Source organism: Pelobates fuscus, chromosome 2 (genome assembly GCF_036172605.1).
Source record: "Pelobates fuscus isolate aPelFus1 chromosome 2, aPelFus1.pri, whole genome shotgun sequence".
Lineage (NCBI taxonomy): Eukaryota > Metazoa > Chordata > Amphibia > Anura > Pelobatidae > Pelobates > Pelobates fuscus.
The window spans coordinates 118,858,669-118,873,923 of record NC_086318.1 but is presented as its reverse complement, the minus strand read 5'-3'; the positions used below and the strand labels follow the sequence as shown (position 1 = coordinate 118,873,923).

The following is a 15,255-nucleotide window of genomic DNA, read 5'->3' as shown; positions in this document are numbered from 1 at the left end:
TATATTTATTGTATTATTTGCATCTAATGTATGTTAGTAAAACAACCTTTTAAACACTTCACTACAATTGAGAAGTCTGTAACCAGTTCTGATGAAAGACACGGGATGGCTGACAACCTCAAGATCCTAGGATATAGTATGTGTCCAGGTTATAGTGAGTGTGTATATGGATGCACTGTGTGTATAGGGAGAATAGTGTGTGTATAGGTGGAATAGAGTGATTGTATGGCAGTATAGAGTATGTAGATTATTAGAATATTACATAGATAATTAAAATGGAGCAGTCTATATGACCTTCACTGAGCCAAGAGGCATCAGACTGATTGCATCACTATCTGAGCACCACAAAGTGTTAGCTAGAAAAAGTTCCTTGAATCCCCAGAAGAAATCATTGGAGCACTATATATATATATATATATTCTTATGCAGTATAGTTTGAGTTTCTAATATGCTTAGTGAAAGTCCATATTTACATGGATAAGGCTGGATGATATGTACACTGTATCTGTTTGGAGATATCTGGCTGGGGAGATACGTTATGAGGGATATGCTGTGGGGAGATGCAACTTGAGGCATGTGGCTGCGGGGGAATGCAGTATAGGACATGCGATTAGAGCATGAGCTGCACCATTGGATATATGGCTGTGGGGGAGAAGCACTGGGGGGATATGTGTCTGGTGTGAGATGTACATTAACAATGTGTGGCTTGGAGGATATCCACTGTGGAGGATAATTCTGGGAAGAGATGTAACTATGAAGTGATAAATTGGGTAGATGAATTAAGGCAATATTGCTGGGCTTTATGAATAGGTATGCATGGCAGACAAAAATGGTGCAAGAACCATCTTGCGCTGGGGATTTAATGAGCTGAGCACAATAAGCACCATATATGGACCCAGGGCTCACAATGCCTTGTGTTGGACATGGAAATTGGCAAATACAAATGGACACAGTTGTATAGATGCTCACTCCGAGCATCATGTAGATGAACAATATACATATACCAGTACATCTTGATTACATAGTTAACCACATTGACCACTTGTCTAACGTCATAAAAATGGAGAACTGATTCGTTCCCACAAATAATTGTACTAGTAAGTGAATCATAAACGATCTACACGTATATGCTTCTAAGTGATGCCATAAAATGAAGTTAACAGTCAAACTGGGAACAAGAATATAACCACAACAATGCAAGTATTTACATAAAATAAGAAATTTACAAAATGTCTGTTTTATACAATAAACAGCAAGGTCTATCTAGAAGGGTTTAAGTTTTAAATCACCTCCACCAAAAGTCTCACTATTCAAAGACAGCTGATTATTAGACTTGTGCATGGTGAAAACATTTGATTTGTTCAAATGTTTTCATCTGGAAAAACAAATAGCTTTAGGTGATTTGGATTTCCTCAATGTGGTGTTTTGGTTTGATAAATTCTGTCCATACAATCATTTGCTTATTTTGTATGGATTTGATTTTCGAAAAAGATGCGCTGTTGCCTTTCAGATGTAAACAGGCAATATATCTATATTTTTTGTGGAGGTTCTACTGGTCATTTTATATTGATATTTTTTTTAACTGGTCACTTCTTATTTGATCTGTGAAGAAACGTAATCTCCAATCATCTTTTGTACATGAATCATCTTTTTTTTTTTTTTTTTTGCACCACTGATGGAACTTAAAATGAAAAAACGAGACTAACAGTTCATCCATTGTCCATTTTGTTTGTTTCACAATTCGTTGGAGTTCAGCATTTCAGACTAATTGCTGATCACTCAAAATTTTGTTGAATCTCAATTAATTTGACTGAATTTCTACTGACAAATACAACAATTTCATGGATCAAATGGAAGTATAAACATGTATTTGTCTAATGTTAAATGGTGAGTGTTTTACAAAAGCACTTCTAAGTTCATGCCAAACATTGTTAAAAAAAAAAAAAAAAAAAAAGTAATTGACAATTATTAATAGTATAGGTCCACAGTTGGGCTGTGGTTCTTCTCCCTGTTCAAATCTCTTTATTTTTGCTAAGAAAAGGGCTTTGCAGCTGTCTGAAGCATCTCTGACCCCTTAATAATGCCTCCCTTTTCACAAAATGCATTTTGTGATTAATAGATAAACAATGTAGCTTAGCAAAAGAGAAATCGATGAGAGTCAATCACTGTCCTCTTCTTAACTGTATAGTACATTGCATAGTATATTACACCCATAATGCTGGCCAAGCATCATGGGATATGTAGTCCACATCTAAAGTGCTGAGGGTTGCCGACCCCTGCTATACTATATAAAAGCTATACTTAGGAGGAAAGGGATGAATTAGAAGATAGTGATTGTGGTGGGTTGAGTCACCTCATCAACTCAACTCAATCTGATCTCTCATTGGCTGAATTAAGTACCTACTCAGAGTATGTCCAATAAGGAAACTGCTTTGTGAGAAAAGGAGGTATAATTAAGAATAAATATATAAAAAATGGTAGACACCTTAGGTACGCGATAAACTTTAAGGCAGGCATATGGCAAGCTAAGCTTTTATATGTGGGGTGAGGTATTTGTTATGAACACAGAGTGTAGAGGACTATAGGTTCTATGGATTACACTTTCTGTTAGTTGTATTTTTTCTCTTGCAATGGGTAGTTATAGGTATTTTGTTTTTCATGATGTTTTTTCCCCATATGCAGAAGATGAGGCAATATGGGTATATTTTGAAAAAGTTAATTTGGTAAGTAAAAAAAAAAAAATTAACTTTTTCTCTGGGGAGAGGACATTTGCAGTTGAAATTTGTAGCTTTTACCATAAATACTGAGTATCTCATTGCAACTGTTTAGTAGTGGAAAAACTTGGCATGTATCTGATAATGATGTTAAGATTGGAGGCAATTGACAGCTAGGATAATGGGGACTCACTAGCACAGGCTTCCCAAAACTCCGGCCCTCCAGATGTTGCTGAACTACAACTCCCATGAATCTATGAATGAAATAGGCTGAAAATCATGGGAGTTGTAGTGTGGCAACATATGGAGGGCCGGAGTTTGGGGAAGCCTGCCCTAGCACATACTTTCATATAGGGGAACATATTAAAAAAAAAACAATTCCCTTTATGAAAGGGGTTAAGCGCCTATTACATTTGATTTTCACCATACTCAAAACCAACAAGATGGAACAAGAACAGCTACTTTTTTATTCTTGGAGTCAGTTTTCAAATATATCTTTATTTTGTATTTAACTATTTGCAATGAACTGGCAGTGATCTTTTTATCATAGTTCTCTTAGACAGCTACCAATAAGCAAATCCATCCTGGTAAAATATTTTATAAATAAATAAATAAATAAATGCAAAGCTTAACAGTCAGTTTGTATCAATATTGTTTTTTTAAAGATTAATTCAATCTGGCTTAATCTGGCTTTTTTATGCTTTGTGGATACTGTGAGTATAGGAAGGCTTTTAGTACTCATTGAGCCATCTTCTTCTGTCCATAAAAAAAAACATATTTTGAAATGTAACTCTTTCACAACTGTCACAATTTCCATAAAATGAACCAAGGGAAACAAAGAGAAAATACATTGATATAATCTGATGTCTATGTCAAATACGAAATCTGCAGTGATGACTCAGAGGTTATAGCTCTGCAACAAAACTGAAGGAGCCAATATTATTGAGTGAGCTGTTCCATTTAATTTCCCATTGAATTCACTGGGATTGTTGACATCAATTGATCATTGAATTAAATGTGAAATGAACGATTCAATGTGATTGAATTGAGCAACCCTTGATTTAAGTTGTTGGGATTTGAATAAACATTAGTAACATAGTAACACTTGTAAAAATATTTCTAGCTCTATATTTCTTGGTTGTCTATACTCCATTATACTCCATGTAATAAATAAAATGTTACCATTAAATGCTACAATATATATTGACGACTTTTAATAACTGTGACTTTGCTGCAATACCATTTTCAGTAGACTAGAACATATTTGTATTATAATATTTTGTTTATTATGCTTATGTTGTCAGATGTTTTTTTTTTTTTTTTAGTCCAGCAAATCACACTTGCTGCTTTTGTTATTATTGGCTCCTTTGAGTATACTTTCTAAATCCTTTGACTTAGGTATAGAAATAAATCTGTGTAGATGTATGTGAGTATAAAAAAGTACAGTGAATTAAATATGTTATATATATATAATATATATATATATATATATATATACATTATAATAAATATAATAAAGTACAAATTATACCTACACTTATGATAGTATAATTTTTACTTTATTACATATATATACCGTATTTATCGGCGTATAACACGCACTTTTTCTCCCTGAAAATAGGGAGAAAATCATGGGTGCGTGTTATACGCCGATATCCCACATTTACTTACCTGTCTTGAAGCGTGGGCCGGCTTCACAGCGCGCACCGCGGAACTGGAACTTAAATTTCAGGTTCCGGTTTCCGGCGGGACTGAAAGGAAGTGTGCACACTATTGTGTGCACACTTCCTTTCAGTCCCGCCGGAAACCGGAACCTGAAATTTAAGTTCCAGTTCCGCGGTGCGCGCTGTGAAGCCGGCCCACGCTTCAAGACAGGTAAGTAAATATGGGACAGAGGGAAAGTGCACTAGGGGACACTATGGGAGGGGGGGGGACACACTATGGGGGGGTGGAGAATAGTATGGGAGGGGGGGAAGAATACTATGGAAAGGGGGGGGGACACTATGGGAGGGGGTGGAGAATACTATGGGGGGAGAGAATACTATGGGGGGGGGGATTACTATGGAAAGGGGGGGGAACACTATGGGATGAGGGGGGGGATACTATGGGAGGGGTGGAAATTTCCTGGAATTTCCTTCTGGAAATGAGGTGCGTGTTATACGCCGGGGCGTGTTATACGCCGATAAATACGGTATATATATATATATATATATATATATATATATATATATATATATATATATATCCCTACACCTATGAAGTCTTCTTTCTTTTGATTCCTTTTATATTTAGCCTGGAAAAAAAGTCAAAATAAAATCCAGAATAACTGTCAAAACTCTTTAAAATAAACAAACAATGAAAAAAAACATAAAAAAACAAAACACTACACAATACAATGTATCCATCTTCTCCTCAAGAGGAATCACCACAGACTGAGCTCTCATAGTTGGTACAACTGAACTGTACTCAGTTATAATCACAACTTTGCATTCTTCACCTTTTTGCAATTTGATTTTCAGTTTACCACCACTCACCTTTGATGAATAAAACCTAATTTGCCTTTTGGACATCTGTTGATGTACCGAACGGTTCGCTGGCAAATAGTTCCTGGCAAACATAGCGTGTTCGCGTTCGACGGCGGGCGAACACATGCGCGGTTCGATCCGCCCCCTATTCGTCATCATTGAGTAAACTTTGACCCTGTACCTCACAGTCAGCAGACATATTCCAGCCAATCAGCAGCACACCCTCCCTAGCAGACCCTCCCACCTCCTGGACAGCATCCATTTTAGATTCATTTGGAAGCTGCATACATTTTTATTTTATTTTTTTTTTATTTTTTTTTATTTTTTATTTATTTATTTATTTATTAAATTCTTTATTTTTGTAGTGCATGGAGGTATAACAAATGAGCATGTGGTACCCCAACGGCATTCCTCATGCTTTTTAAGTAACAATTGTAACAATAGGGTATATGTTAATACCCTAGTCTGCGCGGAGCCCTCAATGGGTGAAGATGGATTAATTTTTTTTGCGCTCGGGTTTTTTATTTTATTTTTAAGTTCGACGGTTATGATGGCTTTTTATTTGGCCTTTTTTGGGGGCTGAAAAATGAAGATTTTAGAAAAAAGAAGACGTTGAAGAGTAAGTTGAATTTTACTTTACAGGGTAGTAATTCTATTCCCCCCTCACTATTTTTTAGGGTGAGGGGGGTAGGTAGGGGCTTTTTTATTTGGGTGTGTGCCTAGGGGCTTGGGGACCCCTAGTCACCTTTGATGGGGGAGGGGGGTGTTTTCATTTAGGGCCCCCACCCGCCGCTCAGGGGTGGGGGCCGGGGGGGACAGTAGGTCCCCCCCTTATTGTTTTTTAGGGCCCCCACCCACCGCACAGGGGTGTGGGCCGGTGGGGAGGACAGTAGGTCCCCCCCTTATTGTAACTTAGGGCCCCCACCTGCCGCACAGGGGTCGGGGCTGGGGGGAGGACAGTAGGTCCCCCCCATTATTCTTTTATAGGGTCCCCACCCGCAGCTCAGGGATGGGGGCTGAGGGGAGGACAGTAGGTCCCCCCTCTTATTGTAACTTAGGACCCCCAACTGCCGCTCAGGGGTGGGGGCAGGGGGGAGGACAGTAGGTCACCCCCATTATTCTTTTATAGGGCCCCCACCCACAGCTCAGGAGCCATGTTACTCTGTATATAGAGGGAGTCATGTTTACACTGTATAGAGAGGGAGCCATGTTACTCTGTATATAGAGGGGAGCCATGTTACTCTGTATATAGAGAGGAGCCATGTTTACACTGTATATAGAGGGAGCCATGTTACTCTGTATATAGAGAGGAGCCATGTTTACACTGTATATAGAGGAGAGCCATGTTACTCTGTATATAGAGGGAGCCATGTTATTCTGTATATAGAGGGAGCCATGTTTACACGGTATATAGAGGGAAGCCATGTTACTCTGTATATAGAGAGGAGCCATGTTTACACTGTATATAGAGGGAGCCATGTTACTCTGTATATAGAGGGAGCCATGTTACACTGTATATAGAGGGGAGCCATGTTACACTGTATATAGAGGGAGCCATGTTATTCTGTATATAGAGGGAGCCATGTTTACACGGTATATAGAGGGAAGCCATGTTACTCTGTATATAGAGGGAGCCATGTTACTCTGTTTATAGAGGCAGTGGCGTACTAAGGGGGGGGGGGGCGGCGGGGGCGGTCCGCCCTGGGTACCACTCACTAGGGGGGTGCCCGGGCGAACTTTTGCAGGGGCGGCGAAATGCCGCCCTTTGTCTTGTGTAAACAGGGCCGGACTGGCCCACCGGGATACCGGGAAATTTCCCGGTAGGCCGCGGCATCTGGGGGCTGCACAAATATGTGCCACCGGGTGGCCGGTCCGGTGGCACACTCAGAGGGTGCCGGGCGGCCGTGTTACAGGCTGGAGCTTTGCCGGTCCAGCAGAACTCCTAATGCTGAAGGAGGAGGGAGCATGTCTCTCTACCATGCTCCCTCGCGGTTCCCACAATCCCCAGCACAATCGCTGGGGATTGTGGGAACCGCGAGGGAGCATGGTAGAGAGACATGCTCCCTCCTCCTTCAGCCCTCAGCATTAGGAGTTCCGCCGGACCGGCGAGGCTGCAGCGTGGAACGCGGCTAGCCCCCGACTCCTCTCAGAATGAGACACAAGGGGAGAATAGAGAGATGGTGGAGGGGGAGAGAGAGACACAGGGAAAGTGGGGAGAAAGAGACAGAGGGTGGAGAGTGAGACAAGGGGAGAAAGAGGAAGAATAGAGAGATGGTAGAATGGGAGAGAGAGACTGGGAAAGGGGGGAGAAAGAGACAGAGGGGGGAGAGTGAGACACAAAGAGGGGCTCTCCCCTGATGGCCAATGCAGGGCTGGCACTGTCCAAGCACCATGTGCCTTCACGGACCAGAGGGGAGATCAGAGATCTCCCTCCCCGTTCCACAGACACCGTGCAGGCAGCCGGAAGAGAGGACCCGGGAGCTCAGCCTGCAGCTCCGCCGGGTCCTTCTTGCGTGAGTACAGAGCATTGCCGCGGTTACAGCGGCAACGCTCCGGCTCTCGCGAGAGTGAACTCTAGCCCTGGAGCTACAGGCTAGAGTTCACTCTCACCACTGCACCACCAGGGATTCCTGGTGGTCCCAGTGGTGAGAGTGAACTCAAGCCCCATTCACACACTGCCCCCACACACACCATACACATTCACACACTGCCCCCCCATACACACACACAGACCCCCATACACACATTGCCCTACACACACACACAGCCACCCATACACACATTGCCCCACACACCCTACAAACTGAACATTTCACACACATTGCACCCCTCACACATTGCACCACTGCTCCTATACCCTACTACAGCCCCATATCCCAGCAGACACCAGGTAAGTTGTCAAACTGTTCTTAAACGGTTTGACTATTTACTCTGGGAGCGGGTCCCGGCACTCCTGGCACCATAACCACTACACAGAGCAGTAGTGGTTATTGTGCATGGATTATTTCTTTAAATAATCTATAAGTGCCCCTCCTGAGATCAGGCTCTGGATCCACCACTGGTGTGTGTGTGTGTGTGTGTGTATATATATATATATATATATATATATATATTTATGCCTTTTATATTTACACATATATTAATGTACATTTATATATGCATAATACACAGAGAACTGTCATTGATATGTACCATATGCAATGAGCAGTTATTGGCCCTGTCTTGTTGCTAAGTGCATACTCCAGCACAAAAACATATTTAAAGGGAAGAGTGCACCCACAGGACTTCAAAACAAACAAGATAACGTAATTTTTTACAGTTGTGCCCTACATACATTCATCATTTCAGTCCGATTACCAAGCTTTCCTTAATATGTCATGGTAGTTGGACTGAAACAATGGTTATATGCAAAGGCATGTCTCTTTTTTTTTTTTTTAAGCCTACATGTGCTTTTTTCACATTGGAGTAATAATTTTTAATTTTAAGTTATCTTTTCTAACTCTGTATCTGCACACTATGCTGGCGCGACGCATTATGGGGCTGGTAAATATTTTTTTTCCAGGGCTGCTTCTAATTCCCAGTCCGGCCCTGTGTGTAAAGGGACCGGCCGCTAATATGACTATCTACCCGAGTTTCCCATCGAGCAGCAGCAGGGTCCTCTGTTCTCGCGATCCGCGAGAGCGTTGCCGTGGGTTGCCATAGCAAAGCTCTTGCGGATCTCGAGAACAGAGGACCCTGCTGCTGCTGGATGGGAAACTTGGGTAGATAGTCTTATTAACGAGCATGGAGAATACTGGGCCCCTCTAAACTGCCCAGTGATGCTGTGCCACCAGACCACCAGTCGAGGAGGTCGGGAGGGACAGATAAGTGGCAGCACCTATTCCACACAACATACACACTGCATCTGCATACACTCTACACACACTCTACACACACTGCATACTCTGCATACACTCTACACACACTGCATACACTCTACACACACTCTACATACACTGCATACACACTGCATACACTGCATACACTCTACACACACTACACACACTGCACACACTCTACACACACTGCATACACACTGCACACACTTCATACACTCTACACACACTGCACACACTCTACACACACTGCATACACTCTACACACACTGCATACACACTACACACACTGCATACACACTACACACACAATACACACATTGCATACACACTACACACACTGCATACACTGCACACACACTGCATACACTGCACGCACACTGCAAACACTGCACGCACACTGCATACACTGCACACACACTGCATACACACATTATACACACACTGCATACACTCTACACACACTCTACACACACTGCATACACACTACACACACTATACACACACTGCATACACACTACACACACTGCGCACACACTATACACACACTCCATACACACTACACACACTGCACACACACTATACACACACTGCATACACACACTGCGCACACACACTATACACACACTCCATACACACTACACACACTGCACACACACTATACACACAATGCATACACACTATACACACTGCATACACACTACAAATACTGCATACACTCTACACACACTGCATACACACTACACACACTGCATACACACTACACACATTATACACACACTGCATACACACTACACACACTGCATACACTCTACACACACTCTACACACTCTACAGACACTGAACACACTCTACAAACACTGCATACACTGCACACACACTGCAAACACTGCACAAACACTGCATACACTGCACACACACTGCATACTCTGCACACACACTGCATACACACTACACACAATATACACACACTGCATACACTCTACACACACTGCATACACTCTACACACTATACACACTCTACAGACACTGCATACACTCTACACATACTGCAAACACTGCACACAAACTATACACACACTCTACACACACTGCATACACTATACACACTCTACACAAACTGCATGCACACTGCACACACTATACACACACTGCACTAACTATACACACACAGCATACACACTGCACACATGTTACTCTGTATATAGAGAGGAGCCATGTTTACACTGTATATAGAGGGGAGCCATGTTACTCTGTATATAGAGGGAGCCATGCTATTCTGTATATAGAGGGAGCCATGTTTACACGGTATTTAGAGGGCAGCCATGTTACTCTGTATATAGAGGGAGCCATGTTACTCTGTATATAGAGGGGAGCCATGTTACTCTGTATATAGAGAGGAGCCATGTTTACACTGTATATAGAGGGGAGCCATGTTACTCTGTACATAGAGAGGAGCCATGTTTACACTGTATATAGAGGGGAGCCATGTTACTCTGTATATAGAGGGAGCCATGTTATTCTGTATATAGAGGGAGCCATGTTTACACGGTATATAGAGGGAAGCCATGTTACTCTGTATATAGAGAGGAGCCATGTTTACACTGTATATAGAAGGAGCCATGTTACTCTGTATATAGAGGGAGCCATGTTACACTGTATATAGAGGGGAGCCATGTTACTCTGTGTATAGAGGGAACCATGTTTGCACGGTATATAGAGGGAAGCCATGTTACTCTGTATATAGAGGGAGCCATGTTACTCTGTATATAGAGGGGAGCCATGTTACTCTGTATATAGAGAGGAGCCATGTTTACACTGTATATAGAGGGAGCTATGTTACTCTGTATATAAAGAGGAGCCATGTTTACACTGTATATAGAGGGGAGCCATGTTACTCTGTATATAGAGAGGAGCCATGTTTACACTGTATATAGAGGGAGCCATGTTTACACGGTATATAGAGGGAAGCCATGTTACTCTGTATATAGAGGGAGCCATGTTATTCTGTATATAGAGGGAGCCATGTTTACACGGTATATAGAGGGAAGCCATGTTACTCTGTATATAGAGGGAACCATGTTACTCTGTATATAGAGGGAGCCATGTTATTCTGTATATAGAGGGAGCCATGTTTACACGGTATATAGAGAGGAGCCATGTTACTCTGTATATAGAGAGGAGCCATGTTTACACTGTTTATAGAGAGAGCCATGTTACTCTGTATATAGAGAGAAGCCATGTTTACACTGTATATAGAGGGGAGTCATGTTACTCTGTATATAGAGGGGAGCCATGTTACACTGTATATAGAGGGAGCCATGTTGCTCTGTATATAGAGGGAGCCATGTTTACACTGTATATAGAGGGAGCCATGTTACTATCTGAGGTGATTAACTATGATTGGCCCTGGCATGTTTGTTAGTCTGGCCTGCATGGTTGTCTGGCATGAATAAAAGTAGCATGTTTCAACTATATTAGTAGTTAGACTAGTTTGCACTAAAACATGTGCAAATGGGGAGTTTGCGGTTGTGCAAATGGACTGTTTGCGGTTGTTTGCGGTGTGTTAAACGGGGAGTTTGGTCTGTCACTGTGAAGCGGGCGTAACCCTTACACTACCTGATCGATACAACATCCTACCTGATGTTTTAAAGCACGTTATTCCAAACAATTTAGGAATGTTAGGTGATTTATGCCCTTTATGGATTAAAACCAGACTCTGCATCAACTATGTAATTTTCCATGGGAGTTTTGCCATGGATCCCCCTCCGGCATGCCACAGTCCAGGTGTTTGTCCCCTTGAAACAACTTTTCCATCACTATTGTGGCCAGAAAGAGTCCCTGTGGGTTTTAAAAATCGCCTGCCAATTGAAGTCTATGGCGGTTCGCCCGGTTCGCCCGTTCGCGAACATTTGAGGAAGTTCGCGTTCGCCGTTCGCGAACCAAAAATTTTATGTTCGTGACATCACTAGGTATCCACCATCTTTAGTTTGTTTTCTGCAATAAATTGTGTAACCAATGGGCCAAGAAATGATAAATGCATTACATTGCACCTCTTAAATTGATACTTAAAATAGCAAATAAATGCTCACATAAAATGTGTTGAACATCACGTGGTGGTAAGTAGGGTTAATAATATATTCACATTTAAAGGTGCAGGAGTTACGCTTTCTTTTAGTTGACCAGGAGGGTTTGGATCCTCTCCGTGTAGGCACAAGCTTTGATTTAGAATTTTTTTCTACACCTTCAGTCTTAATGTATTTAAGAAAAAATATCCTCAAAATAAGCAAGATAGACAACTATCAGTGTGGCCACACAAAATAACGTATGAGGAACTGGATAAAAAGATCCAGATATAGCAACAAAAAAAAATCAGACAAAAATAGTACTCACAAATGCAGCAAAGCCTCTCACTGCTGCTCAAACAGTGACAATCCACAGTACAAATCAAACAAATAGAGGCTGCGCAAAATGTTGCTATGTGCACAAACAAAGTGCTACCAAAATTTATTGGCGGACAGAATAATAAACAGACGTTTCGGGTACAACCCTTTTTCAATGCACCATGTCCATTTGTACTGTTAATGTATTTAAGACTAGTGCCTGGAATCTTTCTTCTGTGGGTCAGATGTCTGTGAGTTTCTCAAGCTCATTATATATCTTATTATCCTCAAAAACAAACCTATATACAGTGAAGGGGAGCTCAGGGGTCTCACCCATGCTGGTGTTTGGAAATGCAATTGTGTCAGACTGTTCATAATGGCGTTTAGGAATTCTCTGTTTATTTTATTCCATGCAAACTCTCCATAACTTTGGTGATCATATGCGAATGATCTTTTATCTGTTTGTTTGTTTATTTGAAGGAATGGTTTGACTGTTTGTGGCTTGTTGATCTTTTATTTATTCATTTATTTATTTATTTATTTATTTATTTATTTTCTGTTTGTGAGACATTTAACATGTGATATGTATTGCTATTCATTTTTGCTCCAGTGCCACGTGAAAATAATAGCTGGTGACTCAAAACAACTGTTTATTTTAGGGTCATTGTTAATTATCCAGCAGTGAACTTTGTAAAGTAATATTAGGTATGTTATAATTCCAGGGCAAGTCTTTTACAGGTTAAATACTTACATGTGGATAATAAATTAATGCTGCTGTTGCTGTTGTGCTTCAAGATCATGTTATATATTTGTTTTGCAACATTTAAGTCTGCTTCAAACTTGGTTTACCCTAAGACTAAACTTATATTAGATTTTTATTTTTAATATTATATATCAAGATTCCTTATCATGGTGTGTTTCATTACTTTTTTATGTTAATTATTTTTATTTTTAGAAAGTTAGCATGTGCTAAAATCAAATTTAAATTGTGTACACCATTTTTGGATGCACGTTTTTATGAGTTAGCTTGTCTAATTATTTATCCTGTGTAATTCTGTGGAAATCATTTGTCGTGCAAAATCCTGATTCACTGTCCTCATGCAGCTGAGAGAAAGTGTCTATGCATGACCCTGAAATATTTACACAACAAATATGATTCAATGCCAAGAGTACATAATGTATTTACTAAAATTTTCTTAAGCTAAACAAATTATGTTTTTACACATGAAGCATTTAAAGGATAAGCAATGGCTTACTTGCAGATCCTGTTTAGATGGCTTCTTTGGCTATGGAAGTGATAAAAAGAGAAATGTCTCTTTACATGGTTGACAAAACATTTAAGGATGATGGGAAAGTTTGGAACTACCTAAATGGGTTGAAGCTGAACAATGGAATATGATGTTCAATTCTGATCTTCATATGTATAATGATGTATTTGGTAGTTTTAGTTGCAAAACACAATGTAATACATTTGGATTGAAAAGTGGCATATTGATTTTCGAATGTCTCTTAATTTTATAAAACACTTTTTTTTTTCTAGTCATTGAGTTCTAAATTTCAGTATTACACATTAATGGCTTACTCAAAAGGTCAAGCGATTTTATATCAATTTTATCTAAATGTTATGCTTTCAATTAGGGCTCAATTAAAAATATATCCATAGCATGAAATATAATATTGCCAACTTCCTTTCTTGATTTCAGTTTCATTATATTTGGATGCTCAGTCCTATGGTGAGTTTGGACGAGATGCCATGTCCAGAAAATGTTTGGATGCGGGTGATCAGTATACTGCAGTATTGTGTTGCATCTTCTACTTGGAAAGCTTATGTGAAGATTTGGTCTTCAGGATGGTTTGCAATTCTAAATAAATATTTTTGGAATATTTTTATCCCATCAATAGGTAATAGTGATCTTTTGTTTTGTTTTCTTTGTCTTTAAAGAGGAACTGTCATCGATCTGTAAATTACACTAGAACACTGAAAATCATCCATCACTTATGTTAATTATTTTCTTATGAAAAATATATATGGAAGATTTAGCAAGTGTTATCACAATCCAGATCAGCCCAGGCACAGACAAGGCACACAAAGTAAATGAGAAAAAAAAAAGGACAGTTTCTGCTTTTTCCTCTTTGTCTATCTTTACTCCATAACATAAGTGGCATATTTTAAAAAGCGGCTTGGTTAGAGACACTCTAATTCTAGGATAGATGGAAATGCATTAGTGTGAATTTCTACATTCATGCTATTTTCAGACCATCACACATATATTTGCAATATATAGGGGATGAGTAAAATATATATTAAAAATCTTCAGTCTTAACATAATATAATACATTGTTAAACTCCCTCTGATTTCCCAAATGTTTTTTTCAATTTAATTAGTTCTTAAATAAATGGGAACAAGATAACAACTAATTCTAAACCAATTTTAACTGATATTTCCTTGCCACACAGTTCAAGTTTAACCCCTTAAGGACCAAACTTCTGGAATAAAAGGGAATCATGACATGTCACACATGTCATGTGTCCTTAAGGGGTTAATAGTCTGATTTTATATTTTCATTTATTTAAATCTAATCTTTTACTCTATATTGTTATCCATCATTTGTATTATTTCCAATACTTATGCGTCGACTATTATTCTATGTTAACCTATTGTGTTTTATGTTGAAATGTTCTGCCAATATTTATTTCATTCTTTCCCTTGTATGTTTTTGTTGACCAAAAGCATTGAAATATACAAAAAAAAGGTAA

At 39.9% G+C, this 15,255-nt stretch overlaps 1 protein-coding gene across 1 annotated transcript in view; it reads left to right on the top strand.

Moving 5' to 3' along the window:
• SLITRK3 (SLIT and NTRK like family member 3) overlaps positions 1-14,752 on the top strand; it is a 29,467-nt gene extending 14,715 nt beyond the window's left edge. The window contains exon 4 of the transcript XR_010086591.1: positions 14,201-14,752. The gene's annotated coding sequence lies outside the window, so the exon portion shown is untranslated. The remainder of the gene's footprint in view (positions 1-14,200) is intronic.
• The last annotated feature ends 503 nt before the right edge of the window (positions 14,753-15,255 follow it).